Source organism: Lineus longissimus, chromosome 12 (assembly GCF_910592395.1).
Source record: "Lineus longissimus chromosome 12, tnLinLong1.2, whole genome shotgun sequence".
NCBI lineage: Eukaryota > Metazoa > Nemertea > Pilidiophora > Heteronemertea > Lineidae > Lineus > Lineus longissimus.
Window position 1 is genome coordinate 12,221,726 of NC_088319.1, and position 18,608 is coordinate 12,240,333.

Genomic DNA, 18,608 nt, shown 5'->3' on the forward strand with positions numbered 1-18,608 from the left:
ATTTTTGAAGGAGCATGGCTTTGAATTAATGCAATCTGTGTATCATTCTGTGTTTGTCAAGTGGTCAATTTGGTAATCTGTTGTCTATCAAATCTATTCTAGTGTCATCTGAGGATAGCTGTCATATTGATGGAAACCAAAGCAAAATTTTCTATAGTTTATGCAGCATCATGCTCTCTGATGAGTCTCCAAATGATGACATCAAAATTATGGGGAGTTTAGCCGAATTACAATTGCCTGGGGACTATCAGTATCTACTAACTACGAAACATCCACTTATAATAGCAACCGGACATTTCATCAGAATTTTCCATCAAAACCATCCCAAATATTTGCTCAATAGAAGGGCTTTCGCTTTCCATAGGACAAACCAGCAGTGCATTTTTCTCTATATTATTTGATGCAAATCATGCTTGAAGAACCTTATCACCAGATGAACAAAACAATATTTCATTGGAAGACCCCAACATCACAGTTTTTCGAACTTACATGTAATTGAATAGACTTTCCCAGGACAGGCATGCTCGGCAAACTGGAAGGCCTGATAAGATTCTCGGCAATCTGGGGAATTGATTCTCCAGGGTGACTAACGAGCCAACATCTCATCACAATTATTTGCTCCTGAAACTGACCCCAAATATCTGATCTGATCAAGAGTGCGGGTTCCTCAGGGGAGCCGCAATGATGATTGGACCACACCAATCAGCCTATTTGTCTGACCAGATTAATTGCCGGGAACCCTCTTTGCATAAGGGTTCCAGTTAGGGTCCAGGGTCTACAGAGATGAGCATACTAATAGATTGTGTTCGCAACTACAATCAATTCTTATCATGCTTTGGACTGGACCATAAAAGTCATGACCATACTTGCATCACTGACAACAAAGATGTTGCCCAAATGTCCTAATTCGAAACTTAGCGGAAAGTTCTTTGATTCAGCATGTTCAGCTACCATTCAATTCTTATTATGATTACTACATAACATTCTTGACCATACTAATTGCATTACTGACAACAAGATGTTGCCCCAACTGTCCTCATATGAAACTTGGCTGGGAGCTTTTTGATTAAGCTGCGGTTCAATTCTTATCATGCTAAAGATTACACCATACCCTTCATGACCGTATTTCCAATTCACTGACAACATGAATGTTGCCCAAGTGTCCTCATTTGAAACTTGGCTGAAAGCTTTTTGAAAGAGCTATTCTAAAGCATGGCTTAACCTCTACGTTAAAAGTTAAAGTCTGCTGGGCTATAGCCTGAGCCACGAACAGCTCATCAGACTTGAGATTATCCCAATCCCGGTTCTCCCGGGATCGAATCCGGGCCCTTTTGCGTGACAGCAAGCAGTGTTAACCACTAGGCTATGACGCTCCTCACAGAAAACCATACAAGACACTTCAAAACGGCTCTTACCTCTTAACTCATATTCAACGGTTATCAGAGTAAATCTGCAGAACGACCACAGATATTTCAAAAATATATCCTTGCAGGAAAATGTGAAAAAGATGTCCGCACACATTCGAATATCATCCTATTATGAATGAGATGGTAGAAATTCTTTACGAATCCAGAGTCTGGTGATAGCAGAGGCATCTCTAATTGCAATAGATACGGGACAATATGCGCTATTTATAGAAATGAACCTCCCGTCGAGAATATATAGATCAGTCTTACTATGTTAATTTTAAGCAAACACAGACCACTTGTTCTATAGAACCTCTCTATCAAGGACACCCTCGGGACTGACAAGTCCTTAATAGAGAGGTGTCCTGAATAGAGTGGTCAAAATGACTTGAAACAACCAATGGATCAAAACTAATGTCCTTATTAGAGAGGGTGTCCTTAGAGAGGTGTCTGCGTAAGAAGGCTCGACTGTGTAAAGACCTTTTCAAACTAAATGAAGCCGGCGTGTAAGATGCACACTTTGGACAAATCATGTAAGCTTATCAGGAAGCAGACTACAGAACGATGTCAGCAATGGCCGAAGAAACAGTGGCCGGTAACACGATGCAAGATGGCTACAAGAAAGCATTCAAAGCAGTGCGGCCCCATTAGTTTGGCTTTTGAAATGTATGTCCCCCTTTTAACAGAGGGAGTGCGTTTAAGATCAGAACAGCTGCTGAAAGGAATGGTCATAAGAGCAACAAACACGCAAGCCCTACAAGGGGTGTAAACCGATCATTATAAGGGCATCAATCGTGAGACATCATTATCTAATCAAGCTGGCAGGACAAACAAAGATTGAACACAGCATCGAAACTCTGATATTGCCATTTCATCAAGGGACGGGTGTGTCCGAAATTAGAACAGCTTTTCAGGGGGTGTAAACCGATCATTGTAAGGGCACCAATCAATCTAATCAAGCAAGAATGGCAAGCAAAGATGACATACAGTAACAACACCATTTCATCAATTGTGGCCGCCCTGTACGGCTTCAAAACAATCATGACAATTCAGGAGTCTTGCCGCAAATAGATGACATTCTTTAAATGCGTCGCTGGCGATAAGATGCTGAGCATTCCTACGGTTTCTTGCCGGTTAAGATAATCAACTCTTGGTTTAGTTGGTCATCTTTTGTAGTATCGGGTGGGAAATGAACAGTCGCAATTAATGACACCAAGGGGCGATCTCCGGAGTTTGACGTCACTCATCTACGATATCTCACAGACAGCCAAACATTAGTTTCACCACCAGCAGTTGGATGCAACCTCCAGAAACGTTGCCAATCTACTCCGGGCATGCACACTGGCTGGTTGGAAGAGAATGAACTCCAAAAAATTTAACTTCTTACCTGAAACGAGAAAAAAATGTCGACATTTTTAGACCATGTTGACAGCTTTAGAAAAAATTTTAACCAGTATTATATGGAAATTATGATGTCTGAAACCTTTGAATGGTATGTACTATATCATAAATTAGCATAATACTCCGAATAATAAATAAAAGGTGTCTGTTAAGAATGAGAAATGGGGCCCAGAGCATCTAGAGAAATTCAAAGATCCTGCCATTCCACTGGCGCCACCAATGGCAGAAACTGAAGCTAATCCCAATAGATATTACTCAAACGATTGGTCTGTTTCTGGGTGACAATCCAGGACCAGACCTCTCACTGAGGAAGTTTATAAACCAGTTCCTGTATTCCTAGCAACAGCGATTACAATATTCATAATATCTAATTTGTTTGAGATGGGGGTCCAATGTCAGACCCCCACCTAGTGTATGTCATTGAGTTCCGGGATTCTCCTGAAAAAGACAACAATCATACGAAACGTAATTTGAGATATGAATATTTTGTTGATGCTGATAAGCATGTTCCTGTAGTACATCCTAGTAGAGGATATTAAGATTGACACTTTAAGATTAACCTTGAATCTAAGAAGGCTGTATCCTGCATCATTTGATGGGCTACTGTTCAGAGGCATAGTCTTGCCATTCTCATCATAATCATCATCAAGTAAGGTCTCCGAGCTGGAGCCAGGCAACACAAGGCAAACCACACTATCATAATCCTAGCAACAGAGGGTTACTACAATGCTGCTTGTGCCATCTTCCTAGTTCGTCCAGGTTTATGATACTTGCCTGTCTGTGAGGTCAGGCCATGCACCTCAGGCCAACTGAGCAAAACAACCCCTGAAGTGGTCCAGCAGTGCTTGTGTCGGTCCAAGTGTCCACAGATAGCATATATGATAGCCACCCCCTGCTCCCACCCCAAGTTCATGCCACCCGCATGCCCCGATCCCGAGGTCAGGCTACCTTATAGCCAACCCAGCCAAACAACTCCTGGAGTGGCCCAGATTGTGTCAGTCCAAGTGTCCACAGATAGCATATATGATAGCCACCCCCTGCTCCCACCCCAAGTTCATGCCACCCGCATGCCCCGATCCCGAGGTCAGGCTACCTTATAGCCAACCCAGCCAAACAACTCCTGGAGTGGCCCAGATTGTGTCAGTCCAAGTGTCCACAGATAGCATATATGATAGCCTCCCCTGCTCCCACCCCAAGTTCATGCCACCCGCATGCCCCGATCCCGAGGTCAGGCTACCTTAGCCAACCCAGCCAAACAACTCCTGGAGTGGCCCAGATTGTGTCAGTCCAAGTGTCCACAGATAGCATATATGATAGCCACCCCCTGCTCCCACCCTAAGTTCATGCCACCCGCATGCCCCGATCCCGAGGTCAGGCTACATTAGCCAACCCAGCCAACCCAGCCAAACAACTCCTGGAGTGGCCCAGAGGTGCTTGTGTCAGTCCAAGTGTCTACAGATGACACAGATAAGATCACAAAAGGCCAATTGTCTTGTCAACTGTCATCGTTAATATGTTCAAAATATCGTCAAAATGTAATGTCAACACGTTACCACCCTGGAGTGAAGGGGTGGGTCATTTGAAAGTGGAGTTGGCTATCATTCTGGGCAGTTTGAATTGTTGGAATGAACGAGGGAATATGCAGAAACTAATTGTTGTACGAATGCATTCCTTTCTCATCATAGGATAAGAAGGCATTGGGTACATTTACATTAACAGGGCCATCCCACAGATATTCGAACAGGTTAATAACGAATTTTATCAGCATTCTATTTCATTTGCCCGTCTTTGACGAACTCGGTGACTACCATATCTGATTGTGAGTCAATTTATGTTATACTTGCTGCTGGGATGGGGGCATTGTTCGTCCAAATTCAAAAACAGGATGCTGATATCGCAGTGTGTTTATCATATCTGTGAATGATGATCATTCGGGCTTCCAAACCCACACTTTAATTGTTTTCGAGAACTTCAGAAAGATATCGTTTGCCCATGGTCTCAGCAATAACTACATGTACACTTACAGATTAATAGGCGAAAAGAACATCAATTGAATGTATCTTACCGGGTCTCTATAGCATCTTTACAACCCCCTCCCCCCACCATCCCCCACTGCAGCAATAGTCAAACAAGCAATAAAAGTCCTGGCAGGCATCTTGTGAATGCCGAAGGGTTGCTGCTCGTGTCTCAAATGAGAGGGCCTGGGGATGTACCACTGCCAGCCTGGGGGCCACTGCTGGCATTATCAAGAGGATGCCTTCATTTTCAAGAGGCTTTCATTATTTTAATCGACCACAGTAATCATCATCGACTGTAGACTCTTTATTTTGCAATGAGAGATATTTCCGCCAAGGGCAGCCTATCCGACGTGCTAAAGTAGAGATTGTGTTAGCCCGGGGGTGGACTCCTGGCTAGCAAAAATGCCGAGATGCTCTCATTTTCAAGAGGCTTTTATTATTTTAGTCCATATTGTCTTGAGAGAGGTGCAATATTCAGAGGTAGGTTTGGTCGTTTGTCAAGAATTTCTTTAGTCGCATGCAGTCATTGTCTTCTTGGAGACTGCCCTTAGGCCTGCTACTGGTTTAAAACAAGATGATCGAGAGTTCCATCTTTTTCAACAAGCATTGAGGTCTGTTGAGATGAACTCCCTGTTAGGGATATCGCTTATAAATTTTGGTTGTTAAGTTGATATGAATTACAAAACTGTTGTCAATCCATTTTACCCTTTGTTCTTGCTTTCAAATCTTCTTGGCCCTTTTGCAAAATTCAAACCTGGACATCCATCATATCACATCTTGTCCTCACATTAATTCAAGATTCCACCTCATATTTTATCCAATCAGAGCAGAATATCATCTTTTCTGCTGACTTATCCTGCATCTGCTCTCCATGTAACCATATGGCCTCAAAGTGATACAGATGGTCCACTTTTGCTATCTCCATGCCGTCCTCCAAAATTAATTTTTCGTTTCCACTTTGTTGACAGATTTATCTAGGAGTGATGTTTTGGAGTGGTGCTCCTCTCCAAGATGTCGTAGAGGTTGTAGGGCTCGACAACAACCTCACTTACTCCTCCCATCCACGAGTGCATAGAAAGCTAGATAGCGTTGTCAAGTCCATATCATGTGACTTTTCTAGCCTGACAGATGCCCCGAGATGTTGTCCGAAGGAGGTCATGAGTGGTGTGTGATTGGAGATAGAACAAATGTGTTTCATTCATCAAGTGCACATGAAACAGTCTTATCTCCAGTGAGCTTTTAAACATACATTCAATGTAGCCTATTTAAATGATACGATTGGCTTTGCCCCTTTTACTTTGTCTTTCTATTTTTCCAATAAGAATACTCATACTGTAAAACCCAGAGGTATTTGCGTGCCTTTTATATCCACGTCTCTTGCGATTACTGTTTATTTCTAGGAGTTCATGTTCTAAATTTCTCATGCTATTCACCATGACAGTTCGTTGCGTGTTCTTCAAAAAACGCAAACCATGAACGAGCTGTTGTCTGCCCAGCCACAAGCCAGACCCAGCTCAATTCTTCCTTGGGCAAGTTCTGACGGATCCTTGACAGAGGTTACCATCTTGTCTGCCTTACTACTCCCCAATTGACATCTCTGCTGGGGCATACTTGAAACTGTCAGTACTGGTAAATATTTGATGACTCCAACAAGAGTTTAGTTGGAAGTTTCGTCTCTTTTTACCGGAAATTTGCCAGTAGAAAGTTACTTCTGGCAAGATAGACAGTTCAACTTCTGTGATGAAGTTCGTCCTCTATCAGTGTTGATCCTGGTCACCAAATAGATCCTTTGATCCTAAATAGTACATTAGAATGGCTTGAATTCCTCCTTAAGAGCTGTAAGGCCGAGGCCGATTGCCAGGATGCGTTTTTTAATAATCTTGATGTTGATGTGAATGGTTCTCTTCTGTGAAAGTGCAACAAAACTGAATTGCCTGATATCTGAAACCGATTTGAGAAAAAATCTTTTTTTGCATTATCTGTGAGAAACGATAGCTTCCAAATTCTGCCTTTTGAAATTGCTTGAGTATCTGATAACATTTCTTAACAGTACTTGAGCTACTACGGAGGTCAAGCGGCAATGACCTTGGATGTTTGAAGGTCATATCCTTCCATCAGTTTCAGCCACTTCATGTAACCAAGTTTGTCAAAAATCTTCTTCAAGTGTTATTCTAAATTCCCTTCAAAGGTCTTCAAAAACACGTACGCCGTATAAAACAGAATGCACCATTTTGGACACAATTCCTCTGAAATGTGAGATGAAATTATCAAGGACCTTCACCTTGGACGAGTATATAAAAATAGATCTAAATGTTCAAAATTGCCATAACATGTAATTGATATTCAAACATTGTTATAAGTATTTTGACATTTGTGTACCCTCAGAGCCATCCTCGTGGTATCTGTTCAAGCTGTAATAGTTATGTTAAGGGTCCTTCAAGGCTTATTGACAAACCTTTGGCCTCACATGTCCGTGTCGGTGACAGCAATGATTCACAATCGTCGGTGTGAGAGAATTTGTGATGATGACTCTCAGCGAAAAGACATTGTTGACCCAATGTAGATGACGAATGGAAACTTAATCTAAGTTTCAATAAATATATACATTTTGGTAATGTTTGTTGATGGGTGTTGTTGACCTGGTTGGTTTGAGGGTTGGGGTGGGATATCCTCTCACCTATGTGAAGGAATGCTACTAGAATAAGTTAGGAAACAGCACCAAAAGCATGGGCCTTTATGTAAACAAAATTTGTATAACTGGGCAGTTAATGCAGAACTTATGAAAATAAAACTTGGGTAGTCATCCTCTTCAAGATAATACCTTTACAATGTTCTATAAATCTGACTTTCTTGCAACAGAACTTTAAGGAGTCCAGAGTTTGCATTTTGCTTCCAAAATTAAAATCTGTAAATCTCTAATGTCTCTCTTTGTAAGTGGAAATGTGAAGGAGATAGTTCACCCTCTTCACTTAGTCCTCCACCCAATGTGTCTAAGGGAGCTGTGTCAAGCATCCTTGGGGCCATCTTCATAACAGAAATACCAGGTTCGTATGAATAGCCCTTGAAGCGGTTCATCGACCACGATCCTTAAACTGACATAGATGTAAATAAACTCCTTTTTTAACAGTACTTGTCAGACAATGTGGTCTTACAGTACATCCACAAAACCACAAGTTTTATTCAGGAGTGGAGTTTGAATGTGATATGTTGGGAAGGTGGCCTAAAAACGAGTAAATCTTTTGGAAGATGGTTCGTTTCGAGGATCTCGTTGTGAATTTTAATACCATTTTGAAGTCCTTGAAATTGGATGTGGCGCTTAGGTATTCTGTAACCAGAAGTCTGATTCACCCCTGGTGACTAAAATTCAGCATATATTTACTTGAAGACAGAGTACATTGCGTGTATGGTTGATATTGGCATTGACATTGGACTAGATGTAAGATTTAGTTTGGTCCCAGCAACTACCGCTTCTGCGATGCGGCACATTTTCCCATAGATATCTGACAACTCCTTATTATTTTATCAATAACATTTATGTGTTATTCAACAATTTTCAAATCTCGCACCATTGTTATTTCCACAGTGCTTGAGCATTTAAGTTTTAGTAACTTAAAAAGAAACATCTGAGAAAGTGTCGACTTAGAAGTGAGTGCCTGAGGAAGAGGGGGGGGGTCTGGACTTAACCTTGAGAGCAGCATTAGGCAAATGTTTCCAAACTAACCACACATCAGCATCTTCCTGAGCCAAATACCATCCACTTGCAAAATATTAAAATCGTTCTATAACCCATTAGCCAGAGTGGAAAAAACACCACAAAAATGATTTGCAACTGCAGACAAGTATCTCAAGATGTAAAAATTAACCTAACAGATGGAATCAACAAACATCGCAATAAAACGTCATCTTCAGGCAGAGATGTGTCCATGTAGGTATACAAAAATCACCTGAGCGTATAAACAGGTATGTGCACGAAAGTGTAAAGGTATTTCGGCCAGCTTGGGTTGGAGCAAACTCTTAAGAGATATCATCTCGTCCTCTTCATAGTGTCTCTGCGGACAAAGCCTCGATTCAGGGAAGCAGCGGCATCATCCAGGTTCGAGCGCTGCCTCCTCATATCAGCCAGACTGATTGGAATCACTCGAGATTAAAGAAGACTTACTCGACTCTTCTATCAATTAGTAAAGGGGCCATCTCGAAAATCACGCTAAATGTGTAGCTTCTCAAAACGTCTGTATTTCTTCAATATGTGAATACCCAAGAGCACTACATAGGATTTAACACTTGGGAAAAACGCCCTATATATGTCTCCTTTATCTTTGGGAGCTAAAGGAGGTATCATTTTGTTTGTCCTAATTATATTTTTCCATTATAACAATGAAATAAGACTGAGTTCCGTAACTGCCCTTCTAACTAAAGAATTTTTTTGACCAGTCTGAAATTTCAAATTCTTAGTCTTAATTATTCTCGGTACCACATGTACCATTGCTATGATGAAATGTACAAACTGAAATCTGAGATGGCCCCAGTGAAGAGCTCTCACTGTGTTTAATGTTATCTACAAACACAGGTTTTTCACCCATTAGACGAGTGACAACGCACTTGGAATGAGTTGATATGAGAAAAATGAGCATCTGTCAACAGACGGTAAAATGGCTGAAAGAACCCTTTCATAGCTACGCCACAAACTGTTACGATTCGCTCTTGGTGTTTACGAGGCAGAAGTTACAGATTGAGTATGTCTGATTATTCCACTTGGGATGTTTGGCTAGATTCTTCTGATGTTCTAGATGTTTATGCCTGATCCTTGGTTGGAAGCTGATGAACAGGATATTCTATGAAAAGGTGGAAAAACAACATATTTTTCATGACATATCTAATGTATCAGAGAGATGATGCCTATACTCCATTTCACGAAAAAATGGCACTGCATGCGAAACAAGCTGAAAATGGCTGGGAAAATTTATCAATTTTGCCATTTTGTAAAACTCAGGATATCGAGTATCTACTAGACTTGTTTAGGAGAGTTCTGAGTAACCAGGAAAAATGGTACCAAAAATAACCAAAAAAAAATTTCAGTACACTTACTTATGTGGTTGAAACGCAAGAGGTTTTAAACTTGGAGGGGGGGCCCTGACTGTCTGAATAACTACAGTGTTACATCGGATGTGAGCCATGCAACTGTACAGGGTTACATCGGATGTAAGCACTTTGAAAATATAATATTCATTGACAATGAATAAGTGAAAATGAGTTGTTAGTGTAATCATTGACGGCATGAAGTGCTGATTCTAAACACTGATAGCAAAACATTTTCACCTGGAGTACCGTGACAACGTATTGAAATTTCAAACGGAAATACATTTTAAACTGTCGGGAATGTGTTGTGCAGTCGAGTGTTATTCGCGTCGGTAAATTGCAGGAAACTCATCTTTGGTCCCAGGCACTCCCAGCGCAATTGATAAACATAAGTGCGTTTCTCTGACGACTGTACGAGGGAAGACCAAAGACCAAATTGCTACGAGCCCTTTTAGTATGAAGTGGCAATTAGATATATCAATAAGCATCACCGGATGTTAACTTTCCAACTGGAAACCAGCACTTTTTTAGTTTTTCACATTATTTTCGCTTTGATTTCACCACTTTCACCATCCTTCACATAACCACAAGTGGTTTAAATGACAACTGAAATAGCGTGGACCAAAGACTATTTTGCGATGAGCCCTTTTAACACTAGGCTGCTATTTAATATGTCGATATATATCACGGAGGATAACTTTTTTCTACTTGTTTTAATTGTATATTTTGTTCTCCCGGATGTTAACCTAACAAATTGAAATCAGATCAACATGTACTTCATAACTATGTTTAATGGCATCACTGAATGTAGCAGATTCATAAACTCTTTTGTTTTGCACCAAAATCGATGTCAGAGGACTTTCAACGTCAAAGCCTCACTGTTCACACTCCTGCACCAATTAAGGCCTAAGCTGTTTGTTAAAAATTTGAGATCTGTAATATACTAAGTTTAAACTTAGGGTGGTTACACTGTATATACCATCTGTAGGCCTACATAGCTAGATTTTTCTGATACAGACAGTTCAAAACATCCGGGAGGCAATGCCATCAAGATGAACTTGGAAATACCATCAGGCAAATCATATCCTATAACCTGAGTTCAATAATGCCGATGCAACCTTAAAGTAGATTTCGCACCACCAGCGATTCAGCCTACTTTTTCCATTTTCTCGGGCCGTGAAAAAGTACATTCTCATTTCCTGTTCAAAAGTCTGGCACAGATCAGTTAGCAAGATTTGGCCTGATGAAAATGCAAACAATATGGCCCGAAATAGGGTTTCATTCAGAAACTTGCGCATGACTTGATAATGAAGTATAATTGCTCTGATATATACTGACTGATGTGCAGGAAGGGCATTGTATAGCTTGTAGGAATTCGCTTAACACTGTCCTTGCAGCCTTTTGTTTAAAACAAGTTGAGGTCTGTCGTAAATGGAAATTCTCGGCAGACAGCCAGTGGGTGACTTTTTACTTGTTTTAAAGATACCAGTGGAAAGGTCTCATATTCAATTTTTTACCCGATGATTTCTCCAGTATCTGCTATGATAATTGATAATTGATAGTTCAAAATGTTACGTACCCTGAACGATCTGGGTCAAACGACCACACAAAAAATTGCACCAATTCCACAAATCGAATATGTCGCTACATGTCATTCAAATGACAATTAATTGACACTTAATTGCAAACAATTAATTAGGTTAATTGGCTATGTACCATGTGACATCAATCAGGCCATCCTCACTGTCGCCAAGGGCCGATTGTGACCACGCTTCGCCGCCACAAGGTACGGTGGGCAAATTCACATCCGACAGAAAATAAACATTACAGAATCATTTTTTTGCCCATTGTCTCTAATTTATTTCTTGGTAATTCGTCATAAATCGACAAATGACCAGAGTCTAGTCTGACTGGGGACAAGAAGGTTGGCTACTGTTTTAATCTTTAGCATCAGTCTCGATTTTTTTATATCATAATTTCCCAATGATGCTGGCAAATTCAGAGAGAACTGCACTCACGAGACCCTCTCACTGTATGCTCCCCAAAGAGTTGGAGGAATTCCTTTGTTTTTTGCATACCAAGACGGTTGGGTACCATTTAGGGTCAATGGTCTGATCTACATTGACTTTGATAACAACTGTGGCAAACAAAATAAGGTCAAAAGCGAAAGAGACCCAGGAACAGTTCACTGGACCAACATCTTAAACTCCAAACAACCCATGAAATAGGAACCACATTTTCCTTTGGACATGTTTGAGATATCCTACTAAATAAAACAGAAATATGATTGGTCTACATCCCTTGGTAAACGCAGACTACAGCTCTCTCAACTACAACGAAATAAGACTGTACACCAATACAGCAATTCTATAGATATTTTAGCCCATCTCATTCAAAAGACAATTAATTGAAACTTAATTGCAAACAATTAATTAGGTTAATTGGCTCTCTATCATGTGACATCAATCGGGTCATCCAATCTGTCGCCAAGGGCCGATTTTGACCACGCTTCGCCGCCACATTCAAATCCGACAGAAAATAAACGTTACAGAATTATCTTTTTGCTGATTGTCTCTTATTAATTTGTTGGTAATTAGTCATAAATCAACAAATGACCAGAGTCTAGTCTGACTGGGGACAAGAAGGTTGGCTACTGCTTAAATCTATCTGTACTGATTTGAATATTATTTCCCAATTGCGTCGACGAATTCTATAAGAACTGCCCTCAATAGACCCTGTCTCTATAAATGTGCTTCCATTTGTCTAACACCCGTGTTTTTGTTTTTTAAAATTCTATCAATTGATTGCCTTGTCTACAGCATGTCTAAATCGTCCTTGGGAGGAGGCAACAATAATGTGACTTGCCTAAGGTCAGAAGTATAAATTAATACCCAAGAACAGTTCATTGGACCAACATCTTAAACTCCAAACAACCCATGAAATAGGAATAACATTTTCCTTCGGACATGTTTGAGATATCCTACTAAACAAAACAGAAATATGGTTGGTCTACACCCCTTGGTAAATGCAGACCATAGGTCTCTCCACTACAATGAAATAGACTGTACACCAGTACAGCAATTCTACAGATATTTTAGCCCAAGTAAGATTGAAAATCAGACTCCTAATCCGCTGTTTTCATATTTGCCTATGGAGTTCCGCAAGCATCTTAAAGATGGAAGACAATCCATCAGTATTTGTGTCAAAGACATTTTTTTCTGAAATATTGCAGGATAAGTCGATGATTGCTAAAGGCAACATGGTGATAAAAGATTGATAACGAAAGACAGGCAGTTTTTTCTTTATCCACAGTTTGTCCTATAAAAAATGCAGCAAATGACCGCGGCAAGAAAGACTAGTCTTTGTTAATTCTTGGTGTAAGCTTATGATAGTGAGTGTTAACTGGGACTCCATTATAGCTCTTTTAGCAATATTTGGTATTCTGTTGAAAGAGAAAAGTGGAGCCAACCCCCCCCCCCTCAATGACACATTTGTTTATTCACATTTGCTCCTTAAGCAACAATCTTTTGAAATCCAGGAAAACAAAATTGCACATAAATTCAAATGAATTACACTCAAAGCCATGATAAAATGAAAAATTTGTGATCAGGTCTTTGACCGTTTGATTGAAATTGGATCCAATTTGATTAAATGTCCTCAAAACACAAAATAAGCTCCTGCATCAATTCCAGCACATCGTTTTAATTCATCATCGATGACTCAAAGCAAAAGAGCATAATATCGTAATATGGCATGCCGTTGCATGTTGATCTATCTCCCCTCAAAGTTATAAAATACACCTGACTTTTATATACAGATATCTCATTAACGCGCTCTTGAAATTCAAATTAATCAGCGACCAGTAGACATCCCTGGGGTTTAGGGGAATCTTAATACAAATGCATTGCGATATTTATGCCATCATAATGCAGGATTAGTCTCGTAAAATTCTAACGAGCACCATGATATTGTGGTCAGACAATGCGAAAAATGGCTTCGTGATCTTAATACATCATTCTGCAGTTGGCCGCGCAATTAAAAATTAATTATCATGCTGGAATATGGACAATTAGAATTGTGATTATACGCTATGATACAGACCAAGATGCATTAGGCTGCGGAGGACCGTACCGCAGCACGAACCGTACACGTAAACTCATCATTAGCAAGACGAATCGCATTTGCGAGCTGATATTAATGATGTACGCTGCGTCGTATCTCAGGTACTACGCATCGACTGGCGAAGATTTTGTCATCAATCATGCCCTCCGATTGCTAACCTCATCGACAAACACGCAAGAAAAACAAGAGGTTATTACTGCAAGTTGGTGCGATGGATAAAACTGGATGAAACAGGATAAGACGCCAACTCAGACATACTCTCCTACAATCAGTCAACTCGAATCTGACGTCGGATCAAACCTTGAGGCCGGGAAGCTGTATTTGAATGCGATTCTGCCATGACAAATCCATGTTGAGGTTTAATCAAGATTCTCATTACAATACTGATGTCATGTAAGAGCAATCAGCCTGAGGTTTGTCACTGATGTCCGGGAGATTGTGAAATATTCAAATTCAAATACCATTGTTTTGTCTTAAACAATAGTTAAAAGTACAGTAACCTCTCCATTAAGGACACTCTTCCAACTGAAAAGTGCTGTCCTTAATTGAGAGGTATCCTAAACAAAGAGGTCAAATCAAAGAAAAGGCCACCTCCGGTCAAAACCAGTGTCCTTAGAACAGAGGTTCTTACAGAAGTGCCGACTAAGGGATGTTCCAATGTATATCTAAATCACACTTCAATACTTTTCAACCATGTTTTTATTTTGTATGTTTCTATCACAAATGAAAAGTGAACTAATGCACAGAGGTTCCTATAGATGCACTATATGTACACGTGCAGAAAAGCTGGTAAAATGTTTTGGCCCATTTAATACTGTGCATTGGTCACAGCTACCGCTGAAGAACATGAAATTATAACAGCCAAACATTTTCGACACCGTGTGAATCTATCACATTATGTCATTGACAAGAATGAGACAAAACACACGGTGGCAGTCCTGGAGAGTTGGAGCAGTCGCTAAAGGCTATGCCCGGAGGGGCGAAGGCAGCAAACTAGGTGCGTCTTTCACGCTTGCTAATTGAGTCATAACAATTTACTCAGAGAATGAGGATTAGTTCGTTTGTGAGGACGTGTCGTAGGACGCCTTGGCACACGTCGGCCAATCTCGAGTGCGTCGACCGATTCTTCTTTCATTTCACAATGGTGGAATAGCGGATGATAACCGTCCAAACGAGAATTAACAATTCATCGCAGACACTTGATATTGTTGAATTATCTGTCGGAGTGGCTGTTGCCCATGCATCTTCACGCAGCATCCGTTAGCGAGGAATCGTCACGGCATCATGGTCCTTATCTTCCAATCGTATTGTTTAATTATTAAAATCACGAGAAAACAGCGGGACTCCGCTTTTGCTGCTGTCAATTTGAATAGCCGCGTCTCTTTTGTGATTCGTCACGGCATCGATCTTTGGATGACAAGAGTCCGATGCTGACATGCTCAGCGGTCGAGCATTGATTCCCGTCAATTCATTGACAGTTTCTGATGTGATTTCTGAACTGGTTTCAATACAAAACGCCAAAACTATACAGAGAAACGCCCAAAACTACACAAACAAATCTACAGAAATTGTAGTGAGCTTGTTATGAAACCAACTTCAACCTTGTTTCAACAAAACTTTGCTAAATCGAGCACACAAACTGTACAGGAGACTGTACATTTTTACACCGGAAGTTTCAGTACGCTTGGAACGACACAGACTCCATATTTCTCCATCTTGTTTGTCACATAATCCGGTATTACATGTCTTCATCTAGTCTTCAAACAAAAGATCAGGCAGGGGGTGTCTTATCTGGACGGAAACAGCCGGACTTAACCCCTTCATAGAATTTGTGACTCAATTACACAGATTTATAACTCAATTAAAATCAGAAATTCTTCAAATTCTGCGATTCGTTTCTTAGGATTATGTTTATGAGATGATATGCCATCGAAACTTCGGTTTGATGATGAAGACAGTCTTCGTGATGGTGCAGTCCTTATCATCAGGGGACAGGACCACCAGATGATCAGACCCTTATTGGGGCAGATTAAAGTTCAAAATTGAAATTCAGGGAATTACCTTGCCAGACAAGATTCCGACCTTGATTTGACAATGTCATTTTGCAGATGATGCAGAAAGCTAGCTTTGATGAGTAATATTTTCTGGTGATGGTAGGCCCCTTATCACTTTAAGACAGAAATATATGGTGAACTTCAAATTAAGATTTTAAGTTGATGTGGCAGTGGCAGTGTGAGGCTTTTTGATGATGACACTGCAACAACTTTTAATGAATAGACTATCTTCCCTATTGATGGGAGAGCCCTTATCAATGAAGAGCAGGAGAGTGGATTGAAATAGGAAGTTGAAATTCCATGAAACAAGTTTCGCTTCATAACCGAAAAGGATGAGGTGAAACTTTGTGATATTTTTTTGACAGTTTCTATCTAGTCTTCAAGGAAGGGAAGTGTTGTATCTTTGGAAAACAGTTTGATGATTCCTATTATAAATTGATAGGTAAGCTTATTCAAAAGAATTTGATGTGGTTAGAAATAAATTCAAGTTGCAGGAAGCTTGTGATAAGAAGTTTGTGGGTAAGAGGCTCAGCCTGAGACACTCCATACCTTCAACTGCCCTAGCCAAGTGTGGTGTGGAATGTGCTCTTTTTGGTTTCTTCAGAAAGGTTTCTGGATACGAGGCTTGGAAATAAATTTAAAGCGCTTTGAGATACCACAGTAGTTGTGCTATATAGAAGCACTTCATAAAAACTTGCATTTCATTCTCTCTGCAGTATACAATTACACCATATCAACGATGATATGAAAATTGAACCAGTAATCAAAACAAGTTTTGTAGCAGATCAAAAACGTTCCTCTTCAAATCAAAGAAATACGTTTGGTTTCTAAGACTTGGATTATTTGTTTGGGGAATACACAGCAACCAATCACAAATCTCACCATTTCTCAAAACCTCCATCATTTCATTCCCCTTCCAACAAACAATCATTGCCACTTCACTCAGGCAAGATCAGAGCAGTCACTCACTGCATCCTAATCCAGCATCCGCAGTCTCCCCAGGGCCTCGATATCCCCCTAGCAAACTTCTAATAAAGATGTTTTCCACAGATCAGCGCACATAAAGACGTCAGCGCGCAGTTATCATTCGTTTCCATCCGTGACCTGTCCATTAAGAAATCACGTCTACTGAATGCGTCCAATGACGATTGCTTTCTTCCTGATACGAATAACGCGAATATCGCGGCCCCTAATTGACTTGAGACACCCCTTCGCAATAAAACTGACAACTGCGACCAATGAAGTGTTAGCTCAGCGGTCTCCGAGGACCAAATCACATCACGAGGGATCACAGTATTTATCAGTCACATTCAATTGAGATGTGAAAAATCTGGCGCGGTGAATATCCAATTCTGCGCGTAGTCTCGCTTAGCTGAGGCGTTATAGTCGTCGTAAAGTGTTATGAACTCGTGATTAAGAATCTGTTTGATTTCTCTGTCCATTTAATCGCGCCGAATGTCAAAGTTGTCACCACGAATCAGCGCACTCACGTTTGATAGAAGTAATCACTATGGAGGACAATTGTGAAATCTCGACGCACTGACAGTTACTCGCGCTCCATTTGCTAGATAGTCGTTCAGGGGCTTTAACAATTGCAAAAATCTTATTAGTTCTCGGCTCAATATGGTGAGCTGTCGATTTCATCATTCTTTTTGGTGGCAGCGATGACTTTTAACGGTCTTGTGTGACTAGATTACTGACGACATAGAGTTGTGATGAGGGATATTGGAAGGATTTGTGAGCGTGGATGGCCGGGCCGGTGGCAACAGCTGAGGGCTTGGTGGGTTGGCATGGTCTAGTTGGCTTGGGGTGCAGATCTGAAACCTGAAGGTTAGTCGGTTCAGCAGGTCTTGAGGAGGGGCAACAGAAAAAGATTGAACTTTTGAACAAGGAAAATTGTGGATCGGTCCTGGAAGGCTCTCTGCCTCTCGGATTACTGCCATCTTTGTATAACCAACAAAAAATATCGATATGCTTTTTATCTATCTTGTTGATCAGCTTCTGACAAGTGAAAAACTTATTAATAGCTAGATTCATGCTCAGGGTACGCGTTATGACGACCACAATGGAACCAAACCATTATCTCTCCCGAGCCAACGGGAAATGCTAACCGATCATGTCCATGAATATGCTAAGAAAATGTCAAGCTAATCATCACGAAGAGGAAAAAAATCGTTGACAAAAGAGTCCATGTGTCACAAAAAACCAAAGATCATTAGAAATGATTGACCAAAAAATGCCATGGGCGAAAAGTATCTCTGCGTTAAAATTCAAACGTGTGATGACGGACAATAAGGTTGCCTAACAGTTCGCGTGACGAGAGCCGTGCCGCAAAACGCCCGAGACGATTTGCATTTCGTCCCGAGAAAACTTGAATGGGATCTTAAATGAGATGACTTACAACCGTTACGTCAATAGCTGTCACAAGGCGCGTGAGACAAATGGACCAGTGTAATTCGGTGGATCCAGGAAATGCTCTTAGATACAAGTCTTCAGGCCCCGCTGGGTAAAATACGAAATTTCGTGACCTT

At 40.7% G+C, this 18,608-nt stretch overlaps 1 protein-coding gene across 2 annotated transcripts in view; it reads right to left on the minus strand.

The window, feature by feature from the left end:
• The window catches only part of LOC135496683 (histone-lysine N-methyltransferase MECOM-like), a 146,964-nt gene that overhangs the window by 91,633 nt on the left and 36,723 nt on the right, over positions 1 to 18,608 (minus strand). Inside the window, exon 1 of one of the 2 annotated variants that reach the window (XM_064786146.1) lies at positions 1,416 to 1,429. The exons of the other annotated variant lie outside the window; for it this stretch is intronic. The gene's annotated coding sequence lies outside the window, so the exon portion shown is untranslated. Of the gene's footprint in view, positions 1 to 1,415; positions 1,430 to 18,608 lie in introns of those variants that run through there. 2 annotated transcript variants of the gene reach the window in all.